Source organism: Medicago sativa, chromosome 8, assembly GCF_051527215.1.
Source record: "Medicago sativa cultivar Bolivia chromosome 8, Bolivia_mono, whole genome shotgun sequence".
NCBI classification, from domain to species: Eukaryota; Viridiplantae; Streptophyta; class Magnoliopsida; order Fabales; family Fabaceae; genus Medicago; species Medicago sativa.
The window spans coordinates 36,164,748-36,177,651 of NC_140756.1; the positions used below are offsets into that span (position 1 = coordinate 36,164,748).

The 12,904-nt window shown below is 35.0% G+C and overlaps 1 long non-coding RNA gene and 1 pseudogene across 2 annotated transcripts; both read right to left on the reverse strand.

Annotated features, from left to right (window-relative positions):
* Positions 1–2,361: 2,361 nt before the first annotated feature.
* LOC146898839 (uncharacterized) lies at positions 2,362–4,739 on the reverse strand. The gene is made up of 2 exons (XR_015021683.1): positions 4,318–4,739; positions 2,362–2,551 (listed from the first exon to the last, which is right to left on the reverse strand). It is a non-coding gene; the product is annotated as an uncharacterized LOC146898839 (long non-coding RNA).
* A 4,219-nt stretch (positions 4,740–8,958) lies between these two features.
* LOC146898840 (uncharacterized protein At1g03900-like) lies at positions 8,959–12,586 on the reverse strand (annotated as a pseudogene). The gene is made up of 5 exons (XR_015023168.1): positions 12,581–12,586; positions 10,928–11,337; positions 10,473–10,547; positions 9,790–9,838; positions 8,959–9,025 (listed from the first exon to the last, which is right to left on the reverse strand). The product of XR_015023168.1 is annotated as an uncharacterized protein At1g03900-like (transcript).
* Between the last annotated feature and the right edge of the window lie 318 nt (positions 12,587–12,904).

Below are 12,904 nucleotides of genomic sequence, written 5' to 3' on the forward strand. Positions count from 1 at the left end.
TTCACACAATGTCACCTCATCCTGCATAACACTTCTTCTTTTAATACCGGCCTCACACTTGATAATTCAATCTTTGATTTGAGTTGCAAAAAGAAACCTTTCGACTCTTACCTGCATTTTTTTTTTTTGTCATAGCACATATCCCTACATATATCCTTCTTATCATACTTAAATAAAGTCATATCCATTATGCCTTTGTCATATTCTTCGCTGACCGGATCAGTCTCATTACTTATTCAATATTCCGAGAACTCCTCGCTTGTTCCATAATACCTCTTAAGAAGACTCTTAATTTCAAGTTCCATGGTTACTGTCCGAAACTTTATCTATTAACTTTCGTTGCGCCACTCTGATTCCCACCAGTTAGCTTTAACCAATATTCTAATCCATTAAGACAACTGAAACTTTACATATGAGCATCATCTTCTTGAACTCTTGTCAAGACCTATCATGTGGTAACCAATGCCAAAATCTTACACCTTTCATTACCTTATAAGGTTGAATCTCACGGTAGACTTGTCACATCACCATAATACTTTACTTGAGGATAGACCCTACTTTCTCCTTAGTTGAGTTTACCTTATGACATATACTTATCGTACTTTAAACTTGTCTCCGAGCAATCTCGAATTTCCCATAGAAGACTCATCATAAATTATACATGCTTTTCTTGATCTTGCTTCATTGCATCCCTGTATTCTCGTATACTATGTTTTGCGTAATCAACGGATGCTTGCTCGTTAAATTCTTTCTTTAAGAAAACATTATAATACAACACACGGGTCATTGGCGTTGACAATTTCTCTTTATATAAAAACGTAACAAGTTTGGCCCCAGTCGTTGCTCTGAAATCACAGAATAAGTTGACAACACAACTGTGTCATCTAACTTTAGTTCCCGTGAATTTAGCCCACTCTACGTGAGTCGTAACAACCGGTACCTACAAAATTCCATTTTAAAATCTATAAACATCAACTCCAATCACCCATATGTGTCTACCTTTCTAAAATCTTGTAAACTTTTGAATTCAACATTTAACGGGCTTTAGCAATTCAATTAAGCAAAACATAGATCCGGGGGTACTCATGACTTCATAAAACCTAAAAATCTTGTGACATTCGTATAATTATCTACCACTTTACTTTCCATCTCATGTCTTTGCATCCACTTAATCCGTTCCATAAGTCAAACCTTAAAACTCTTGACCCAAGTTCTTCGCCAGCTCCTGCCACGTTAACTTTTAATGTTACCTTGAACCGGATTGATTCCGTTAATAGTTGTCCATGCATTTTCTTCCTTAGAAATCATAGGATGTGATGTGCATTCGATACTTGATGTTATAGAGAGTGTTGGTTACCTAAAAGATTGTAAAAACAACCCCCAATAGCTACTAAGGCCCTAGAGACCAAAATGACAGTTTTTTTTGGAAAAACTAAAAAATTTCGCCCCAGTTTCGCTATTAGCAAAATCCTCTAGAGTAATTTCGCTATTAGCGAAATTTTCGCTATTGGCGTATTTTCTAAAAATTAGTTTTCAAGAAAACATACTTCACATAAAAATCTCATTTTCTCAAGTAATCTGATGCACATCATTCATTCTGGTCATCATAAAAAAAATAATTTCATAACTGTTGCACGACAAGCATTAACACCAATCAATTCAAGTCACGGCACATTAGGAACCATCGTCTTGTTCATCATATCACTTGACATAAAAATTCCACATAAGACTTCATCTTCATCCAACATACATGTGCTCAACTTCATTCACTATTAGAACCTTATTCTCGCTGAACATATAAATCTTTGTTCTCATATCTCAATCCCTGAGAGCTTACTAATTCCATCAACATGTGTTGACTAATCCCTCAATTGTAGTCTCACACTTACGTTCCAGAATATATATATCCAACTTCTTCACTTACGGATACTTAAAGTATCACTAACATCATACTCGAATTTGTCGGAGCGTTCTTTCTTAACATGTCTTACATTCCCGGAGGATTCACACTTGTGCTTGCTTAGTTCACCGACCACCTTTTGGCACGATCAAACTCTTACTAATATTTATCCGAGTTCACACCTTCCAGTGCATCTCCATCACATACTTCGTTCCTCCTGGGTCCTATTCAGCTCTCAGGCATCCATTCCAATCGTCGAATGCTAATTGAGTTGATCAGGCTCAACTAACAACAACAATTAGAACTTTTACCTGGAACCCAATGGTCCCACTACCTTAGTTGTAATCTAATGACCCAAGGCACGATCTGAATCGACCTGCTCTGATACCAAGTGTAACACCCATACCAGACGTATCTAGAAAGTCTGGCACATGCGTTAATATTAGTACTGGATACATTAAAATATACAACAATTAAAAACTTCGAATGAATAATATTTACATCAAGTTACGTTCGTATAAATAATAATACAACACAACTCTTCCATACATAAAAATACATCCTTGATGTCCATATCGTCCTGCAGCTTTACAAACGAACCCTTGAAGTAATATTCATCCGGCTCCGAACATGCATAAACATCCTGCTTATCTGAAACAATTAAGGATTGGGATGAGACATAATGTCTCAGTGAGTTCCCCTAATTCCTAGGCTATAGGTAACCTCGAGGGGAAACCTACGGTCACCACGTGTCTACATTACAACCTGACGGTTGATTATACGTGTGTGGGGACATGCATACTTAGACGGTAGTGCATACTAGGGCCGTCATAGTCATATCTCGCGTGTTATAGGCTTCTCACCTATACGTGTCATGGCGGTCGAGGGGAACCTAGAACCGCATGCCAAGTGTACTCTATACGTAACAAGGCCTAAACATAAATAACGTAGCATATCATGACATGTTTCTAAACCGGACGATTAGGGAACCTAAGATCGTCACCGGTATCATATTCTTTACTTGTCCTATACATATCTTGCTCTCGTCTAATAGCATTTCATGCTCTTGTTCTTAAACATAAACGTGCATGAATTCATTCTTACATAAACATAACATAAACATATCGTGCATAAACGTATCTAAGTTCATTCATTAGGTTAGCGTTGAACAAACAGTTATTATCTTGATTCATTTTACGGATAGTCCCGGGTGGAGTAACCCCGAGATCAATCCCATACATGACCGATGTACGTACATCGGACTCCCTCGGTGTCGTGCGGGTCCCTTGCGGCTTAAACCGTTCCCCTTAGATCGAGAACCTCCCGTATCCCCCTGGCGTGGATAACAAGAGACACGAACACCTACGTCTTGCTTACTCGGTGACATGCGGGTCCCTTACGGCTTGAATCGTTCTCATTACGAGAACCCCTTGTATCCCCCTGATGTGGATAGCAAGAGACATGCCACCTACACATATTAATCATGGTCTTGTCGTGCATAAGTTAAACATAATCATACATACATGTTTACCTCGGAACCTTGATCGATCCGATTATTGGTAACCTATACTTGTTCATAAACATACCTAATCATGGTGAAGAGACTAACTAGTCAAACCACGGCTTACGTACTTGCTAAATCATACTAGCTCTTGTGCGAAGAGATTACACTTCGCGTCTTATCTTTCTAGGGATTCTTGCTAAACATACTAATTCTCGACTAGCTAAGCCGAGGCTCTACATACATTCCCTTTCTTAGCTTATTACTACCCCATCATACTTAAGCTCTCTTGAGCCACCCTCGTGTTACATGCTAAGATTGCCACGATTAAGGATGCAAGGATCAATTGACGATGCGTGCAAATTTTCAATACTTTCTAAGGACCGAAAATGCCATAAACCCAAGTTACGAGCCGTTTACAAATTTCATGATTTGATAAAGCCAAACTTGTTCCAGTAGAAAGATAAGTAAAAACAGTGAAAGAACACTTCGAAACGATCGCTACGGACCCGCACGCGACTGCCCCCAAGCACCCGAGCGCAGAACAACGCGAACGTTGTCCTGTCTGGGGCGCCTGGCGCCAGAGGGAGGGCGCCTAGCGCTGGCTCCCTGACTTGTGGGCGCCTAGCGCCCTTGGTCAGGCGCAGCGCTGCGAATTCTGCGTTTTCGCGTGTTCCGGCCGCGGGTTTTCGCCATTTTCGACCCAAAACTCGTCCAATTCGACCCTGTAATGCACCAAATCCATCCAACAACATACATAGACTTATTTAAACATATCTCATGGCAATTTTAACATATAAAAAACTAGGATTGGCTTGGGGTACTAAAGTTCCATAAAATTTAAACTAACATAGAATCATGATTTTCTACAAGATTAATCAATCCCAAGGGTGGGTAATCTATCTATAGAACTCACCTAGACATGTTCTTGTGATAGCTCCAAGCCTCTAGCTCAAGCAATCTCCCATCCTAGCTCTTGAACACTTGTTTCCTTGACTTAATCCAATCCATCCTATTGCTCTTTCTTGACACACAAACACCATGATTCTTAATCTTGAAGTAAACCTAGCTTGAACCATCTTCCATATTACCACAAAACCAAACCCTAACTCTTGAATCCATTTTTGAGATGAGACATAGAGAAATCAAACAAAACCCCAAGTTTCCTTAACCCAAGAGATGATGAGAGAACATAATTTAGAAGCTTGCCATAAAAAGAGAAAGATTTGGAAAGGATTGATGGAGTGAGTGAGGGAAGAGGGCGATGGAGAAGAGTAGAGAGAAGGAAGAGCAATTCCTTTTTCCCCAAACCTAGAGAGAGGAAAGATGGAAAGGAATGAGATATTTTGGGAGAAAACCAAATAAATATCCTTACCACGTGCAATTACCCAATTGCCCTTGCTTTAAACGTGTTTAGCTTGAGTCTAATACATAAGTCCATACTTTACTAATATCACTTAATAATGTCCTCCGTCACACATAACATTCTTTACCATACTTATTTTCCATGACTCTTAGTCCTCTGATACGTTTGTCGGATAAAATTTCCATTAGGTAAAGAGCGGGATGTTACAGGGATAGTTTAGGTCTTTCTTTTACTAGAACCTCTATGTCAGTAACTATCCTTTGAAACAATGTTTAGCTTTTGTTTGGTTTTATATATTGGAACTTTGGATTTGTTCGATATTGTAACAATGACAGGTTTGATATGAAATTTGATTATATGATATTTCATATTAGTGGCTATGTTCATGAAATTTTTTATTATTATATTAAATTCAGTACCATAATTGTGTTTTAAAAAAATTAAAACAGATAGATTTTAAATGGGGTGAACCGATTTAAATTATCAGATTTTTGACTTTTGTTAACCTTTTTTAAATGGGACCATCTGATGTAAATTAAAAGATTTTAGATCGGTTCAACCGATTTAAATTAAATGATTTTAAATCGGGTAAAGGGGGCTGACTTAAAATCAATTCCACTTTTTAAATCGGCCACCTATAAATCGGATGTTCATCCGATTTAAAAAGTCATATTCACCCGATTTAAAAAGTGTTTTCTGCACTAGTGTTTACAAAAGAAAATTCCAAGAACCTTGAGAAAGGTAATATCTCATGAAAAATCTACTCTTTCTTTGATTTTGATTTTGATTTCCAATACTTACAAAATATGTAAAGATCATAAATCCAAAACCTTGTAGTATTTTTTCATGAAACACATTATTTCTCACCTTTCCTTTTGTTAAATGTTTGTGAGTTATGCATATGACCATGATCTTTTGTTTACGAGTAGAAAAGAACATAGAGGGAGTGATTTTATTTAAAACTATAATTAGTTCACAACATATGAAATGAGATAGTACAAGCATGGTTTTGTTTTACATAAAATTTCTAGGGCAAAATCAATAAGCTTACTCACTAATAAACTAAGAGTCGGTTCACAAATTTTCATAAAAGCTAATCTTTCTAGCTAACCAAATATTTTGATGGCTAACTTCTTAATAGCCAAGTAAAAGGTGTTGTTATCTTATAAATAAAAATAAACGGTGATGACTAGATGCATGAGGCAGTGCCTCTTTGTTCCAATCAAAATAGATACTTAGGATTTAATTAAGCATATACATCAACTTGCTTCTCAATAGTTCTAGTGATAACTTGATTTAATTTCTAACCATTGTTAGTTTTCTCATCTAAAGCTATACTAGAATGATAATAAAAACCATTTCTCCTGTTTTATTATGTTAAAAACCATTGGATTCTTTTCACCGCCATAGTATGTTTTGCCTTGTCCTCTTGTTTCCACCTCCATTTCCTCTTGTCTATTTCATCTAAAGTGGTTTGATGCTATAAGAGAATACTGTACCTAGCTATTTTTATTTCATTTTATGTTGAGGATCTAATCACAGAAATATTTATGAAAAAGTAAACAAATATATTTTTGTTTAGTAAAAGAAAATTGATTAATACGGTTTTCTTGTATTAAAAATAAAGTAGAATGATTTGTTAAACTTGTTCCACCTCTTTTTCTATCAAATACTCAGACTCTTTTATTTAGTTAATTTTCAAGTGATTTCACCTCCGTCTATGTATACATATAGAACTACAACCGATGAAAAGAAAAATAAAATATATAACTATGTGTCTGTATAAAGAAAAGAAAAAATAATGTTAAGTTAATTTAAGTAGACTTAAGAGTTGAAGTTATGGACGTTGGAATGAAACTTAGTTTTGGTGTGAAATAGATTATTAAACATGGTTGAATTTTTCTACTTTTCGTAATTTTAAATTGAACCTTTGTTTCTACTTTTAGTCTAATACATGATTTAGTTAGTAACTAAAAAGAATAGCTATTAAACACTAAAGATACTAATATTTTTAGAATGATTGCTTTGAATAAAAATTTATACCGGTTAGATTTCTTTTCTCAAAGTAACGTTTTAGAAAGTAATAGTTTCATTATTTCTGTCTTTAGTCCTTTAGAAATAATAATAAATAAATGGCTTAAGGATGAACTTTTTGATTGAACAACAATAGAAAATAATATTAAAGACGTTGTTGATAAATTTAGATTGCGCGTTCAAAGTTTTAATGGACTTAAAGAAGTTTGTGAAACGACATAAAAACATATAAGACTCCGTTGAACTTTTCATAGAAATTTAGAGACAAAAACGTTAAGAATTATTATAACTCAAGGTTGGTTTAGAATAAGGTAATCTTGAATAAAGTTAGAAAAGTTTTCTTGATTAAGAGTAATTTTCCTGTGTTAGTTAATTTTAGGAAAAGAAAACTTCTAATAGTGTTAACTTTTATCTAAACAAATAAAATAAATAATAATAGTAACAATAAATCCTGACCATATTCTTAATCTTTAAAGTTATGGTCTCTTGGGTAGAAAATTGTTAAGTCGTATTTTCTTGATCTCTCTCAAGTCTGAGTCGTATTTTATTGCTCCCTCTCTCATATCTGATCATATCTCTATTTGCTTCGGTTTCTTTTCTCTTCTCTTAAGTGTCGGTGTCATGAACTGTGAGAGATGAGTGAGATTGTGAGAAAGTTTGAGTTAGAGTTTGGAGAGGTAAGTAAGAAGAAAAATAAAAACATTTACTTGGAGTTTCTATTGGGGTGAGAAAAAATGCGTATATAACCTTTGCGAATGCTATCGGATTCTCGAGGGTCTTTCTTGACTAAGAGAAATAAAAGGGAATGCTTTTGCTCAGGTAAGGGCACCTATCCACTTTTTAGATATACTTATACATGCTAAATTGATCGTGTATATTTGTTCCTTTTCCATATGTGTTTTTGTGTAAATTCCAAGCTGAATGAATTAATAAATATATGTGAACATTTATGCATGAGAAAAATTGTTCATGGTATAATTAAGTTGTAACATGTGACTAGAGGTCCATATACCTAGTGAAATTTTTTACGTACATGCATTCATAGTTTACGTGACCACCAGAGAGGAGTAACGAGGTGCACACCGGGGAGGTGGCACGGGGTGTGCTTTAAAGCCACCTTATCCCGTAGTGGATCATTGAGTCTGATAGATGAGTATATACTCATCTCCTTAGTGGCCACTACAAGAAAAACATTGATTTGGGACGGAAATTTCCGTCGCACAGTAGTACAAATTTCCGTCCCAATTGAAATCTGGGACGGAATTTTGGAAAAAATACGTCTGTCGCAATACTTGCTGTCGCAATATTTCGGGACGGAATTTCATCTTCCGTCGCACGTTGGGGACGGAATCTGGGACGGATTGTAATTAATTATTTTACCCCAACTATTCAATTCCGTCCCAACATTGCGACAGAAATCTCAAATTCCGTCCCGATGTTTGTGACAAATTACTTGCATTCCGTCCCAGATTGGGTTAAAATATTTTTTTTTTTAAAATTATTTGCTGGGATATATATATATATATATATATAATTTTCAGTCACAAATAAATATGTGCGATAAATGTTATTTACAATATTCTTCTACGGTTTTAATATCTTTATATTATGCACATTAAATTGTGTCATAACAATTTCAAAAGAATCATTCCAGAGTACAATTCAAATTGAAAACACCAATAGTTCCATCAAAAACATAAAATCTAACGAAATTTCAAAGTATTATCAATCATCCAATAGGATAACCTATAACTTGAAGGTCTACAAAATATAAAACCCAATTAATTCTTAAGTTTTAATAACTTCCTCGAGTCTTAGCAGTGCTGAAACACAAAAACCACGTACACCAGCAATTGTTGATTTGCCTAAGAAATATCCAAGGTTTGATTTTGTACAAAAAAACACAAGGAAAAAATTAGTCTTAAACATGTGTACACCAAAGGCAATGTCAAGCTATCAAAACTCAAATGATTATAATGTATGTACCATTATACACAATCTTTAGAAGATGACAAATACTCTTCATTATTCGAGATCCATTGACGTAACACATGCCTTTTTTCTCTATCAAAGCAGATGATGCTTTCACCGTTAATGGCATAAAAATTGTTTAGTTAATGACATAAAATTAATTTCATAAAAAACTAAAGTCATTACCCTTAAGTTGGTCATTAGCTTCTTTCTCTCGATTTGAATGAGCTATTTCCTTTCTCTACTTCAACTCCTGTCGACAAAAGAACAACTAGAAAATTGAAAACCAAACTCACCCTGATGATATCATAGCCCTTTTTGAACTCTAATTTCAGCATTCATAGAAAACTTAAGTATAGTCCATTAACAAATTCGAAATAAAGTAAAACTAAAAAATAAGATGAATCTTACTTACTAATTTATTAACAATAACCACCAAACTAATGAAGTTACCTCTTGGGTTCCTAACACTATTTCAAGAGAGCTTTTTTAAACAAATTGAGAAATGAAAGTGATATTCAAAAACAGAATTTGTCAAAGATGTCTTAAAAGTTTATTTTTTAACAATATTATATTTTGGCATGTCTAATACTTTCAAAATTACCAATACGTATATATATGCTTTGTTTTGACAGGACATATCAGACGAAACAGTTAGAAAATTAAAAGAAGAAAATGCTATGCTCATTCAGATAGAGGTAACATTTTACTGAAGAAATTCAGGTGCTTTGTTTTAGAACCTACGCTTCAATGGTTTTGCAACTTATACTGCATATTGCTCCGCAGAACATATCAGAAAAGACCATCCAGATATTGACAGAAGAAATTGACACACATTCGTAAAGAGGTAATATTTTATCTAACAAATATCTGTCTTTTGTTTTATCATGTCTCAATGTTTTTATAATACGTACTCTGTGTCGGTACAAAGGTCCTGTCGCTAAAGATAATCAGAGAGCTGAACGAAGAAAATCATATGCACATTCAGAAAGAGGTAATATTTTATCTTTGAAATACCTATGACTTGCGTTTTGGCAGTAATGTTCCATCACTCGACAGGCTAAATCTGAAGAGACAGTCAGAAAATTGAATGAACAGACGGACATGCATGTGCAAAAGGAAATGATATATTTTTCATTTTATCAGTGACATTCTTCTTTTTCGTCCTTATAGTTTATAGCTTGCAACTTTCTTTCAACACATATATCTTTCCTCAGGTTGCATTAGAAGGAATATCAGAAAATTGAAGAAAGAACTTGATATGCATGTTAAGAACGAGGTAGTATTTTATATAAAATATACGTCCTTTCTTTTAGCCCTTATGTCTCATTTTTTTATAACATGTACATCCCTTCATTTCACAAGTCATATTAGAAGATACAATTAGAAAATTGAATAAGGAAAATGATATTCAGTATTCACATGCAAATAAACTATGATTTTTCAAAATTTGTAAATATATTCTACCAATAAAATATTATTTTAAAGTGATTGTCTATCTCAATATGCTTGTTTCTCTCATGAAAAAACAGACCAGAGGTAATATGCAATGCCGCTTGATTATTCACATATTAGTGCCATTTGTGTTGTCTTTTAAGACTTAAACTCTAAGTAATTGTTTCAACCAAATGAGCTCACAGGTCACCAATGCCACGACCTTGTATTCAACTATAGTAACACATGTAAAGAGAAGGGTTTACCTTGAGATGTGATGTAAGACAGTTGAAGAAGTGTGGACAACGACAACACTCGACGGCAAATCCCAAATGTACCAACTAAGAAATATCACAGCAAGTAGTTATTAAATTCATATCACAACAATTAGTTATTAAATTCATATCACAACAAAACAAATTACTAAGAACTTAAGCTAACTATTATATTCTACAAATATTTGAAGCAACTATTAATACTCCTAAAAGTTCACAAACATGAGACAGTATAGACATTGGTTAGACACATGGGAAAAACACCTATTTTTACAAAGTTTAAGTTTGCCTAACAGTACCCTGGAAACAAATTTTATGCATACTAAACATAAACTTAACTCACTAAATTTTGATTATAAACTATTTTTCAACTAAAAATTGGAAACAAATCATCATCATAATCAAAAGAACTAGATTAATTACACAAAATTGCAAATAGAAACTACCTTAAGCCTATGATTAACAGCAGGATGGCATTGGCATCACCAGACTCCTTATCATGTTCTCTTCTCACATACTTCTCATGATCAGAAAGCGCAACATTGAAATCAAAAGCTTCACTCCTCTCCGTTAACCCTAATCCAATAAACACATGCTTCCCTTCTCCATCTTCAATCTTAAGCAGAAAGTATCTCGATGAATCGACAACCAGTTCAACTGAACCCTCACACTGACCGGGAAAAACAAAACACGCAGCGAAGAGATCGCCGGAGTTGGGATCTTCTAACCGTATCTCACACCGGTCACGGCGGGACACAACGCGGAGACGGCCGGACCAGATCTTGTCTGATTGGAACCATTAGCCGCATTTGTAACCGCCGGAGGTTGTTCGTGGCGGGATCTTGTAGATCTTGTCCTATATATATGTTTTGGAAGAAAAGGAACTGAGCAACTGTAGAAAAGAAATGGGTCGAAAAGGATTGAAGAACAACAAAGAGTGAAGAACGGTGGAGAAACGGAATGGGTTAAAATTATGGGTGAGAGCTTAAATGAAACTGGATAAAGGAACATAATCCTTCGATTGAACAAGGGTGGTAGAGATTTAGGTTTCAATTTGAGGGAAAGTGAGATTGAGGAATAAAATTGGGTTTCATGGTTTTGGAGTTGTGGGAACGAGACTGGAATTGGAAAAGTTTAATTGACAATATTTGGCCAAAAGCATTAATGTGAAGAGTACTTAAAAAAAAAAAATCACTATAAAACCTGCGACCCTTATGTCTAACCGTCGTAGCAACTGTTGCAAAAGTGCAATCTGCAACTGTTTTAAGCTAAGGGTCGCAAGGTAATGTCGTAAAATGACAAATTTCTTGTAGTTTGGGACGGAAATAAAAATTCCGTCCCAATTTTGAGACAGAATTTCAATTCCGTCCCAAAACAATAAAGATATATTTAATAAAATATTTGTGCCATAATTGCGTCGCAAATTCCGTCCCAATTTAATTATTTTGGGACGGAATATATTTCCGTCCCGAAATTCCGTCTCAGTTTGATGTTTTTCTTGTAGTGGGCGTTGCCACAACCCTCTGCGGAGCGGCATTAATTCCGGAATCATATGCATCGACATATAGTCATTGCATTTAGGAATCGAGTCTTAATAATTTTTATTTTAATCTTAATTTCTACTTGTTTCCATACGTGGGTTGAAATGAGATCTTCAATCCACGTATAATGTTTGCTCTGTTTATGCTTCCTGTATATTTGTTATTTTCGGATTGGTGACCCTTTCAGTGGATATGTGGGCTATACGCCATTAGATTATGACGATTCCAAAGGGAGCCAAGCTATCACGGTGGAAGATGACGATTCCACCTCCCTGGATGAGTGGACTATTTCGTCTTGGGGATTTGACCTAGTCGCAAGATAGATCGCGTTCAAGGGGTATGTAGTCGAGACCACTCACATAGTCGATACGAAGACAACCTTAGGATATGTCAGTTGCGGGTCCAGTACCCGACTTTCTTTATCTTAGATTAAAATCAATTTAGTAGTTCCTTAAATTTTAGGCAAAACTTTTGAAAGTAAATTCTCCCTCTGCGTAGGGATGTACTTGTATCTTGTAAATTATTCGGTTGTCAAACAAAGTTCTATATAACTCTAACGTTCATTTTAAAAAGGAAAATTTAATATATATTGTGAATAAAAGTCTACCACTTGTGTTTAAAAAGGTTTAACACATTATTCTTTCGTTAAAAAAAACAGACACTATTTTTGTTGCTGAAAAACGGGGCGTTACAAAAAGCTAGTTTCTTTCGGTATATGTGGCGAAAAACATTCACATACGGCTATATTGGTCGTGCAATTTACCCAGCAAGTTGCAACAGAATTTTGTGTGTCTGTGCCTGTTATACCTATGGACAGTACTTTTACTACGGTTGAAATGTCTGTCTGTAAAAGTTTTGACTACCCAGTAAATTTATGCACAT